Here is a 13,678-nt window from a genome sequence, read left to right on the forward strand (position 1 = left end):
TATATATATATATATATATATATATGTGTGTGTATTTGTGCGTGTGTGCGTGTGTGTGTGTGTGTGTGTGTGTGTCTGCGCTTGTATTCTCATTGCTTGACAACCGATGTTGGTCTGTTTACGTCCCTGTAACTTCGCAGTTCGGCTTAAGAGACCGATAAAATAAGTGCTAGGTTCACAAATGATAAGTCCTGGGGTCAATCTGTTCGACCAAAGGCGGTGTCCAGCATGACCAGAGTGAAATGACTGAAACAAGTAAAAGAGTAAAAGAGTATATATATATATGTACATATATATATACATATATATATATACATAGCCATGCATTGGTGAAGAAAATAATTTGATTGAGATATTTTATGTTATAATATCAGGTTCGTTATGAATTGTATAATTGTTAAACGATTACATTTTCCCCATTAGGCATCGTAATTAATCCCAAAGTTAAGTATCTGCCATAATGGGGGCAAATATTTTGAATGACTTAGTTAATGAAATTCAGATATTATAACTTAAATTTCCTTCCACCGATACTCTGAGTAGGAAAAGAATAGTGGTTAGACTTACAAATCATGCTGCATGATGATAATGCGCAGTTCCAAACAAGATTATTTTAAAGTAATGTAAACCTTAGTTTTGAAAAAATTCCATACCATTATTACTCACCATCTCTTGCACCATCTGCTTACGACTTATTTTGAATTTTACAGACTGATCATCATGGAATCATTTTAAAACACCTGAATAGTGGAAACTAGCATTCTTTTGCAGGAAGGGAAATTAATTTTTCACACAAATATTAGGTAACATTTAAATAGTTAGGAGGCTGTCACTGACAATGGTTGGTAATTATGATCATGAATTAATTTTAATAGAATATAAGATTAATAGGTCTTTTCTTCATACGTAATTTTAGGACGTTACTTCAGGAGTGACCTCCTTTCTCTCACACACACACACATACACTCACATACACACACACATGTATGTATACACACATGTATGTACACACACATGTATGTACACAGACGTGTATGTACACACATACACACACACACACACACACATATATATATATATATATATATATATATATATATATATATGTGTGTGTGTGTGTGTGTGTGTGTGTGTGTATCTGTAAATCTATTTTATTTCATTTATCTGTTCCTTTCTCTCTCCTCTCTCGTACAAGTACGTATGTATGTATATACACACATATAGCAAAGATGAATAATATTTTTGCTTTGATCGAATAGTCTCTTGCTACTCTAGAGTACGCTTCAGTGTTTCCTGGGTCATTTCTTGCTTAACCCTATGAACATATGGGCAAAAATCCAGGGCAGCAAGAGTTTGGCTCAGTCAAATTAGAAACATACACACACGTTCATATACAAACATAAATGTATATACACACACACATACGTGTGTACAAACAGGTGCAGGAGTGGCTGTGTGGTTGATAACTTGCTTAACAACCACCTGGTTCTGGGTTCAGTCCCACTGCGTGGCACCTTGGGAAAGTGCCTTCTATTATAGCCTCGGGCCGACCAAATGCTTATGAGTGGATTTGCTAGACGGAAACTGAAAGAAGCCCATCGTATATATGTATATATATGTATGTGTGTTTGTTTGTCTGTGTTTGTACCCCCAACATCGCTTGACAACGGATGCTGGTGTGTTTACGTCCCTGTAACTTAGGGATCCGGCAAAAGAGACTCATAGAATAAGTACTAGGCTTTCAAAGAATAAGTCCTGGGGTCGATTTGCTCGACTAAAGGCGTTGCTCCAGCATGGACGTAGTCAACTGACTGAAACAAGTAAGAGAGAATATGTATATATATATATATATATATATATATATATATATATATATATATATATATATATATATATATATATATATTTAAAACTGTATATACATACACACAAATATATTATCGGTTTCCATATACTAAATTTAAGCTGTTATGCACGGATTTGGTCACTGATTCTCAGCAGGTTTTCTATGTAGGTGGGCAAGATGTGGCCTTCTATGTAATGTGCAATATCGTCGTAGCGTAATACGTTGAGCTGAAAACATATCAGCATCAAAACCATAGCTTTCTCTTAATCAAGATAAGTTGCGTAATTAATTAAACATGTATATGACAAGCTTATATTCATATTCTATCTGCGAGAAACTTGTGAGAAATAGAAGTGAACATATATATTTATTCTTTGTCAACTGCCTTTCTGTTTATAAAAATCCGTCCATTATACGTTTTCTAAATCTGATATATGAAGCTTTATTCTAAACAGCTAGAACGATTACCTAATTTGACTCGTTTCTTTCTTTTTCACTTTGAGAATCCTATTTTAAGATTGAGAATAGTTAATATGAAAACTCTAAAATTTAAAGTCACCAAGTATTGAACGCATATATGTCTACATTGTAATTGCATGCAACTAACTATAACAGATCTGTTACGTTCTCACAGAAAGTTCTTACGCATGGTCTAGGTGATAAATCAGTCCACGTTGAATCAAATATATTTCGATTGAATGGTTATATAACAACAAATTGCATCTCAGAATGGAGAATTATTACTAATTTGTTGTAATTCTGTTGAACGAATAATGCGAATTAATCTGCAACTTTTGCTCGAATGGAGCTATATCTCATCAGTTGCAAAATTACATCTTGACGCAGGACTAATGCTAGTGTGGTATAAATAGAGACGGTTCCCAAACCAGAAACAGGGCTCTTCAATTAAAAATTAGAAAATATCAACTGAATATTGTGAATGGATTTATTTGTGCATATGTATTTTATTTTGTATACATGTACACACACGCACACGAGCTCACACACACATGCACATGATATTCAAATTTGACAGCATAAAAGGATATAAAAGCAATATCACATCGAAAAATAAAATGTTTTAAAACATGAAAACAGTATCAACCAGTTGAGGATGGGGAGATAACGGTTTTCTCAAAGTAGCCAACCTCGCGTTCCCACACGTTCACAAGACGATTCCAGAACCTGGAGCATCATTGTGCTTTTGAGAAGATCTTTAAACGCCTCCTTGATCTTGGCTACCAGCTCGGCCTTGGTGTTGCAACGGGAGCGGTTTGTGTCTTTCGCAATCGTGCCACACATAATAACCGATGCGATTAAAATTGGGGGAATAAAAATGTTAGAAACTGGGGCTAGGGAAACCGTTGTAATTCTGTGACAACTACTTCGGATTGTTTCCGGGAGTATGCTAAAAGCCGAGTCCTGATACCTTACATATGACTTTTAAAGAACAACACACTCTAGCCAGGAAAGGAAGACACATATTCATCACACAAAAAGAAAGACAACCTGTTAACTTCTTAAAATATTTCGTCGATCTGTGTTACTGTCACAAACAGGTCCACTACAACTAGTTTTAGGCAACGTCATGGGCTAGTACGAATAAGATTCAGGGATTTGATATATGTTCTTGAAATTTATATACGTCAGTCTTTCTGGATGTCGTAGCCAATATTCATAGCTTGGCCGAAAAATTGGCATTTGGTTTATATTCATGTACCTTCTCTACCTTCTTTTTGTTAGTGGGATTCTTTTGGCATTGAGCACTATAGTAAGTGATGAATTAATGACCTAAAATGCTGGATCTCAAGGCAAATACACCTATAAATAATAGCATGTAGATACTGGGCTAAAAACACTTTGGTTCCAAAAAGTCGAAAGCTATCACGTGTCCATATCATCTGTAAACATGATAGGTATTCTAGCCATTAAACCAAACAATCCTTCGAAATGTTTTTATCCAATTTCAAAACCTCATTCTGACTAGCGAAATTTGCATGTTCTTGATGTCATAGGCATATTTACATAAACTTCGAGACAACATTTAATAATTCTTTGGACTACAACAATATATATACATATATACATATGTGTATCTATATAAAACTTTCATATCAAAAGTTTCGTTGTTTTGAAGATTATAATTGCGCTTGCACGGTGGATTTGAAAATTTATAATGTATATAGATGGAAAATGTGCGTCTTCAATGTTTCACAAATATACATTAATTATAGCGCCTATGTTGATGAGGACACGGATGGCAAATTATTTTATTTGTTTATTGATGGAGATACCTAGGTATACCGGTAACTATTGATATGTTTTAATTTTTCAGCCCTTTCGAAATTAATCTTATCCGTGGTTTGGGCTTTAACTGCTCTTTTCAGCATGTAAGGTATCCTGCTAGGTTCATCTGTTTTGTGTATAGAAATGTACATTAATTTTATATATGTATATCTATCTATCTATGTATCTATCTATCTATCTATCTATCTCCCCCTCTCTCTTCCCTCCTCTCTCTCTCTCTCTCTCTCTCTCTCTCTCTCTCTCTCTCTATATATATATATATATATATATACGCATACACACACACGCACACATACGCACACACACATATACACATACAAACGACAGGCTTCTTTTAGTCTGCCCAAGGCTAAAGTAGAAGACACTTGCCCAAGATGTGACACAGAGGGACTGAACTCGGAATCATGTAGGTATGAATCAAGATTCTTACCCCACACTCACGTCTATATATATATATATATATATATATATATATATATATTGGGTTGTCCGGAAAATTCGTGCCGATTTATAGTAGCTTACCTTTCGGCTTATTTGCCATGAAACCACCTCAATTCTCGGAAGAGGCTATCTTCAAGTTAAAGGAAAGATGGAGACGCATTGTGCAACAAAATGGTTCGTAATTGGTTGATTAAAAAATGTAATGGCAAATATTTATTGACCTTTTTCTTTCCTTTAGAAATCAGCATGAACTTTCCGGACAACCCAATATATATGTACATATATACATATATACGTACATATATAATAGCCACTATAAATGTTGGTTCGTTATTTCGACGGTTGATTTTTCCAGTTATTCTTTATTCTTTACATTTTATAATAACCGGGAGAAAAAGTTCGTTAAAGAAAGATATGATAAGACGTTCGAAATGCGTTCACTTACTCCACTACGTGCCAGGAGGAGTGTTTATAAGTTTTCTGAGGATTTATACCAGCTTGAATTTTATTTTATTTTATTAAAGGCAGTAAATTCTTTTCTTCTGCGAATTAGTGTTCATTCGCTTGTTTTATAAGAAAACGAAGAAAATTGCCAGGTTAAATCATAATTTGTTTATACATGACATTATTTCCTGATATTAACTATATCGGCAAAAGTGTCCTTTCAAACTTACTTATCCTATGATGGGTAACACACACATAAATACATACATATACAAACACACGCTCATATACACACATATATGTATATTTGTATACGTGTATTAATTTCTGTATGTCCACAAATGACCGTAGTTTATAATAGTAATATAAAATGCATTACGTGTTACTATCTAACATATATTACTATTTCATAAAATATATTATATACTATAAAACATAATTTATAGGCTAACGCTGAAAACTCTTATAAAGAAATCTTTGTTTTACCCAATAGTGATCATCTGTTAGCAGATTTCAAGGTTTTCAGGAGGTCGTAACATAGCCTACCAACCTTGTTCTCAAAGTGTTCTCTTGCGGGTGGTGGTTTGCTGAATTCTCCTTCACATATAAAATCTAATAGCTGTTCTTCGTTGAGCTTCTGTACCTATACAAGCTTTTATGCCATCCTGGAAACAGATATGGTGATGGTGCGTTCCGGGATTTTCTGGCTGATGGCAACCTTGGGCCTTTGTCCACCATCCTCTTTTCCTCTAGGGTCATTGTTTCGGCTTGGTCACTGACTAGTGGATTGCATTGTTTTCCCTTCTGTTTATGTGTCTTGTTAGTGGGGTGCGCTGTGAGTGAGTGGTGTGTGTCATTTTCATATGCCTCGAGTGCTATATACATGCACATACAAACACAATTTTAGCTTTATACAGATATATGTATATATACATATCTGTATACCTATATAACATATGCATATATACATATGTGAGTTTATTTAAAATGAAATATGTAACAGTAGCTCCGATAATTTCAGTTGGACTGTCTTTTTGAAGTTACTTTCAGAAAACAGCCCATCACAAAAACCCGAAGACTCTGCCTCACTTATCCTAGTAGCAACCTAATTTTATTCTCTATGTAAATATTTATAATAATCAATCTATAAACATTTTATTGCTTTGATTAAGGTTCAGTAAAGACGCACACATACACATATATATTTATATGCACATATTGTAAGACAGGGAGGAAAATTATTTTAGTGAGGAGAGTGTGAGCAAGAGAGGGGGAAAGAAAAGAGAGGGGAGAAAGAGAGAGAGAGAGAGAGAAAGAGAGAAATAGAGAAAGACAGAAATAGATAATTCAAATACAATATATAACACATTATTTGATATAAATTTCGGTTGTGTTACTGGGAATATTATAGAAGAAAATTTGTTTGACTTCAATCGCATTCCACGTGTAACTCAGCGTCCTAAACATTTTAGGAAGTAATGATTTAACGTAGCTATTATTAAGAAAAAAATCGTTAAAAATTTTTTTCTTGTATATTCCATTCGAAATATATAGAGGGATAAGTTGCGTTACACATCTGTCGAATTTCTGATGTGCTGCAGGGATACAAACTCACAGTATGTATGAAGTTCCATAATAAAGGCATATACGAAAATGAAAACACAAAGCTTTGGCAGGTGTTTACAGAACAAAGACCATCGACATAAGTAGAGGTAAATTCACACAGACAGACACAAGCGTATACATACAAACACACTCACAGAGACACAGATACACTCACACACAAACACATGTATTTATGTATATACAACTGTAAATTTCAGGAGAACCGTATTAATATACAGTGAGCAGAATAGAAATTATAGATTAAAATTTACTGACTGAAAAAAGAGGCACCCAAAGTTTCACATAATAATTTCATGAGGAAACATGTAGCATCTTGCGTTAGAAATGAAAAGTGGGAAAAAAATATATAACTTCAATAATATGTACACTTGTGAACACTTTTATAATTATACTACTATGAAAATTAAGATTATATGAAATAAAAAAAAAACATAATCGAATATATTTGTTTGTATGAGTGTGTGAGTGTGTGTGTATGTTTCTACAGTTTTGTATACATATATAAATATATAATAAAAGAACTAACGTATACGTAATAGTGGTTAAGGGAAGAAGAGAATCAGAAATCAAATATATATCAAATGAAAGTTGGCATTCTTTCAGAAGTCTTGGTAAAATCTGAATTTCAAAAACCATTCACACTGATGTGCAGTAGGCACGCAGCATTCACACACACACACACACACACACACACGAATGTACACTCGCAGACACATATACCCATACACATTTGTATATGTTTATCTATCTACCAATCTATCTATTTATCTATCTATCTATATGTATGTATGTGAGGTGACAAGAGACAGGTCCCTCTTATGTTGTTCCCGTCATCGCACAATGATTGGTTGTGTTAGTCGGCTGCTAGCAGTAAAGAAAAAATATCGGTGGAAAGCTGTAAGTAGTGATGTATATAAATACAAACTTCTTACGCTTTAAATATAGTCGAACCTGTAAGAAGGCCTTTCACTATACTTTGCCATGGTGAGAATTTCTGATTGTAGAGAGTTTACAGCGTTTGCGTTTCTGATTTCTGGTGCTGAAGAGGAGATAACCTCTCCGTCATGCATGTGTAGCGAGACTAATTTTATAATTTCATGTTTAGACTCAAATGCTCGGAAATCAGCTCCAGGCATAAGTCTCAAATGATTGATCATGCGATCAGTCCTTTGATGCTGATATACTTTCTGGAGCCAAGCATTTGGATTGGTCTAGTTTTATGCGGGATATAAAGTTAGTATCCAATCGCGTTGCACAATAGACCATCAGACGCGGCAAATTAAAAATGTGGATTTGTGCCTCATTTTGTTAATATGATGTTTTTCACCAGTGAGTCGAGAGAGCGAGAGAAAGAGAGAGTTTCTTTTCAGGAAGCCACGTCATATTATTTTCGTTCCTGTTGAAGTAGGTGTTACCAAGTTTGACTAAGAAAAAACATGCATGAATGATTTTCTGCAGTTCATATTTCCTTTGCTATGTATTTATCAGGTTCGCTGAATAATTTCATTTAGCTGAGGAATAAAGTGTTACTGTTAATCGAAAGCTCGGTTTTGGTAGTATTTCCCTCATTTTAAATGCGACACATGACAAGCAAAAATTTGTATCACAAGTCCAAAAGACACAACCTTCCAGCTAAACATGCATCGACCAGTCTGATTAGGGAGCGCTTCAGAAAGACTCGGTATGTTTACACCGACCCGTCTGGAGTGAGATATCTTCTCCATGGCGAAATTGGCTGAATGGTTTTCTTACGGATTAGAATAACACTTAATGATGATTAAGTGTTATTCTTCTGGGACAGAAGAAGAAATGGTTACATAAAAAACTTGATTGGTGTTACAGATATGGGAATTGAAGGCAGCTACTGGGCAAGAGATGGAGTCGGGTTATTTTCATAGAAGTTCAAATTTATCATGTCTATGTATTTCAAAGGGATATATGTAGACGTAAGCTATAAAAATAAGTTTATATGACTGATAAGAAAACGTGTTCTTCAAGAATAAGAAGGGGAATCAATAAGATTAGTTCAAACGTTTGAAGCTGGTGACCCCTCTGATTGTAGTGATCCATTAATTGAGTCTATACTCTATATGGTATCTTAAAAAAAACTACGTAAAATTTGGTTATCCATAGAAACCCTAATGTGGGCCACTATGCTGTACATGCTTTTCCTACAAGTTATTGAGAAGCGTGAAGATAATGAAGTGACGGTGAGGTCGGACAAAGTTGCTCAGCTGTGGTTGTGTGTAAATGTTTATGGATTTCAAAGTGGAAAAATTCCTTGACTCAGTTTTTAATAATTTCACTGCTCAGGTTAAGGAGAAAGTATTTTTCGGATCTTTTCTTAGTATACTGAGAGACTTTCTCATGAAGAACTATTATATCCATAGCTCAGAAACAGTGTATGCTAAAGATACCAGAGTAACGAGCATTTAGTGAAGACACCCAGTTGATCGGATGATAAGAAGACAGGTGACATAGCCGGTTCAAGGGAATACCTGTGCCTATACACCATAAATTATTTGAAAGGTCTAGTGAAGACGTGCTATGACAAGGCATTTGTTTAGTAGCATAGCAGTCTCACATGGATTATTTGGTCCTCATTGATACATGAAGTCAGCATATACATGGTTGAGGGCTTCGAGATTTGGTTCAGCTGGTTTCTTCTCAAATTACAAATACTATCTCGGAATATTACTGGCAGGATAATAATTTGAAGTCCCAAAACAACAATCGCAAAGAAGAATATGTGGTGATACGTATTGGCGAGCTGAAGGAATTCCCAAAGTTGTGTAACACAACATCTCTCAGTGAGATACTCAGTTGGGAACTGTTGTTTGGATATGGACAGCAAGAGACATATTTGAGGTTGCAGAGTTGCTGCGATGGGACAGAATGCTGGTGAAATTAGTACTTCGTGAACAGGCTGGCTCTTGTAGCAGCTCAGCGCCTTACTATTACAAGGTGCCAGAAAAAGAAAGGAGTTGTGATTTATAGTAACGTCTGTAAAGATGCGTGGAGAGGAGTGATCAAACAACGGTTTAAGAAATGGAGCCCAAGGAACTTGATCAAATTCGGAGTAGCTATTTCTTGCAAAATTTTCTTGCGTGGATTTAGAAAACTGAGAGACAGGAATAGAATTTGTTGATATCACTTTTAACCGTTTCTGCTAGGAAATGTTAAAATAAGCAGCTTGCCCTCTGTGCTTCATATGTGGGTAACTGAAACCCCACCTGCAGTAGCTGTCGCATACCCGAAGCGAGAAACGATACCGTTGGCTTCTCAAATAAATCTTGATATTAGAGCTGATCCTTTTATAAGAGATTTAGCACATTGAAGACTACTATCGTGTGTCTTGTGATTGATATGTAGATGAAGCTACATTCCCGAATCACTACCTTTCAGGTGCAAAATGTGTAGGAAAATTTGTCCAGGGAAATCGCCTGAAATTCCCTTCTCAATTTTGCCTCAACATTGAATAACATTGTAGTGATCTAGTAAGCGTTCATTCTGGCATTTCATCTACAATCACCATTCTTTAAGAGAACAAGTATTATAGACGTAAATAAAAGAAGAGACGAAAATATTCTAAAAGCTGTGCACAAGGTGTGATCTACCTGAGATGTGATACAGAGATTTCGAAAGCAAGTCCTACTGGCAATGTACAGCATGCTGGACATCAGAGGAGTCAGTAGTCGAAGAGCATCCATTGGGCTACAGTTGTAACATTGGTTGCTTTATGATGTATCTTTTAACAAGTTTGAGCCAAATGGAAGTAGTGCAAACTGGGAGAGCGCAAACTGGACAGACGTTGGGCCTTGAGTAACTTTAACCGACTCGTGTGGATGAGAGTATTTGGTTGTCGAAAACCCGAAAGGAGTAACGACCTCAAGAAACATCACTGACGATGTGAGCAAATTCTCCACAAGGTAGAAGAAAAAAATCAGACATATATAAACACACTCTCACACACACATACGAACACAATCACACATATATACACACATACATACATACATACATATATACATACATGCATACATATATATATATATATATATATATATATATATATATATATATACAAGCATATATACATACATATAAACCTACATACATATACATGCATGCGTTATAAACGTTCTGCTTTATTCTTCCAAAGTGACTGTACAGCAAGACATGAGAATAAATGAGCCCAATACAAAAGATATTACTGAACGAATTGGACTACACAACCTCCAAAATAACATGAAATGTTTCAGGAAAATTGGAAAATTGGAGTCTGTCAGCAAATGCAAAGGTAAAAATTGAATTTATGAACTACCAATTACGACTGCATGATAGGCTCTCAAAAAATGTATGTGAATTGCTGCTCTGAAAGATTCAAACACACTGGTCGTTCTCAAACACGATCAACAAGCAGTAAGTGAAAAACTTCATAACTGTAAAAGTTACCTGAACTGAACATGACAAACCGAAAGTTTACCCGAAACGATTTGTAACTGTATATATAAATACTCCTCAACAGGAGCTTGTAGAGGCACTGGTGGTTAGTATCGGATGTAAGCAAAGAACACAGTCGCAATGCAGCGTGGTTATACGAACTACGAAGTGAGTATTGCATAAATCACCCCCCCCCCCCCATATATAATATTCCCACTGAACCAATCCTGACAATTATTATGAAACTGCCGAAAGGACAAAACAGCTGGGAGAGGCCTGAGAGTAGGCTACTGGTACAAAAAGCTCACATTTTACAGGGAATTTCTTACAACATTTTTGCAAACACAATGGAGGTTTGAATAGACATATCAGGATGGTTAACGGTTGCACTGGCCACTCTTTTTTTCATGAACAAAGAGACTCATATAGCCCGAGCTACAGGCCAATAGCATGCTCGAAAGTTAAGTACAAACTGTACATAAGTTGCTTGAATAAGTTTCTTCAAACAAATGCTGCTATAAGAAACGAACAAAAATGAGGAAAGAAGGGCGTCTGGGGCTATTTTAAACAGCTCTTCCTTAATAATACTACCCTTAAGGAAGCCAAGCAACATCGCCGCAATCTCTTAATATGGCGCGACTCTGTCCCTCACTCATGAATGCTAGAATCATTACAAGTTGCCAATGTACCAGCTGCTATATTGAATTCCACAACATGGTGCACACATGTTGTGGTCCATATAGTAAACACAGACAAGTACAAAACCAACACTTGCAGTCACAAACAGAATTAAGTTATCAGCAGACATATTGCATAGTGATAGTCTATCTGTAAGGCTGTTCGTAATTGCAGTGAACCCCTTGTTAGCCCTATTAAGAACACATGTACATGATGGAATATTCAGAAAAGTATAAAATTAATGTTACGCGTAATTTTTTGTTAATGACCTAAAGTTATATTCTAGTAAAACGAGGAAGCCCATGAGATAATTAAAACTACTCAGAATTTTGTCAAAACTCCATTCTTATGGCTCACAAGACATAAAAATGGAGTTTGGTCAAAACAAAGTCTCATACAAGATAGTCAACCGAGGAAAGATTGCCAATTTAAAAGAGAACATGTGCCCCAATAGTTTGCTTATCGTCTCTGTTATTATGAAAATTATAAATATCTCGGAATCCATGAGCATGTTGCCTAGGTTGGTGCAGTGATTGAATCCGACCCCGGAAAATATCGAACTCAGAGCTGTCTGCTTTTAATAACACCATATATCACAATCTTTTTACAGTGTAAGTGCTTGCACCAACATTTGCTATATTGGACTTGACACAGGACGAAATCTGCAACCTTGACATCAAAACTAGAAAGATGATGACCCACACTGGCAAAGTTACAGGAACCGATAGGATTTATATGAGCGGCAGAGCTGGTGACAGAGACATAAGGTTAGTCCAAAGAGCATTTGAACTTTATATTGGAGACATCACACAAGCAAAACCCAATGCAAGTACACATATATCTTAAGCTTGTAGATAACAGCAGCATTGGCAGGAGTAGCATCTCCTGGACATGTGATAGATACATTACATTCCACCAAGTATATGCCAGTGCTATCTAGGAACTGGAGATAGTTACTGAATACTTGATAAATGAGAGAGAGACAACTATGCCACCAAATCTGCCCGTTGCGGCAGAAAAATATCAGTTATGCCATACCAAAATGTCTAAGATATACTACGTACTATTAAGGCATGATATAACTGTAAAGGCAATTTACAATGCTCTCCGAAGCAATGAATGCCCTGACGCATACATCAATGGCAAGTCACACCCAGAATGTTTAAATACCTTTAAAATGAAGGAACGTCAGTGGAACACTTCGATAAACGCAACAATTCGGTTGCAAACACAACAGACCTGATATTGTTCTGTAGGATAGGAAACTAATGTCATGCACTGTTATAGAAGTCAGCTACCCAGCGGATATCAGTGTACCTTCAAAACTACAGGAAAAAGAATACATTTATGGTGAAAAACTACGAAACTTACATCTCTTGTATCTTGACAACAAATTTTCATGTATACCTATCATCAAAGCTGCATCAGACTATGTGCCTACAGCTTTAAACAAATACCTGATATATTAGGTTTTGCAAATAGCAAAAGTAAATGACACACGTTCTTCAAATCCAATTTAATATCGCCACATTGAAGATCTGTAAGGTTTTCTAAAGTTTCTTTATCTGAGAACCTTTAGGTGACTAGATGCACGTATGCAATTGTGCCCATCGAGAGTTCAACAATCGCATCAACTCAACGACATATTTTCAGTACTCTCAACTCAAAAATTGTTGTCGCTTTCTTTCCGACAAGCTTGTCAACTCTCTTAAGCTGAATATCAATGCAACGCAGATGAACACACACACACACACACACACACACACACACACACACACACACACACACACACACACACACAAATACATATATACGTACATCCATCCATCCATACATACATACATACATAGAAGTTTCAGTTAAAAAAATTTTTTAATTTCAGGCTTTAATTGA

The sequence above is a fragment of the Octopus bimaculoides genome, chromosome 5, assembly GCF_001194135.2.
Source record: "Octopus bimaculoides isolate UCB-OBI-ISO-001 chromosome 5, ASM119413v2, whole genome shotgun sequence".
NCBI classification, from domain to species: Eukaryota; Metazoa; Mollusca; class Cephalopoda; order Octopoda; family Octopodidae; genus Octopus; species Octopus bimaculoides.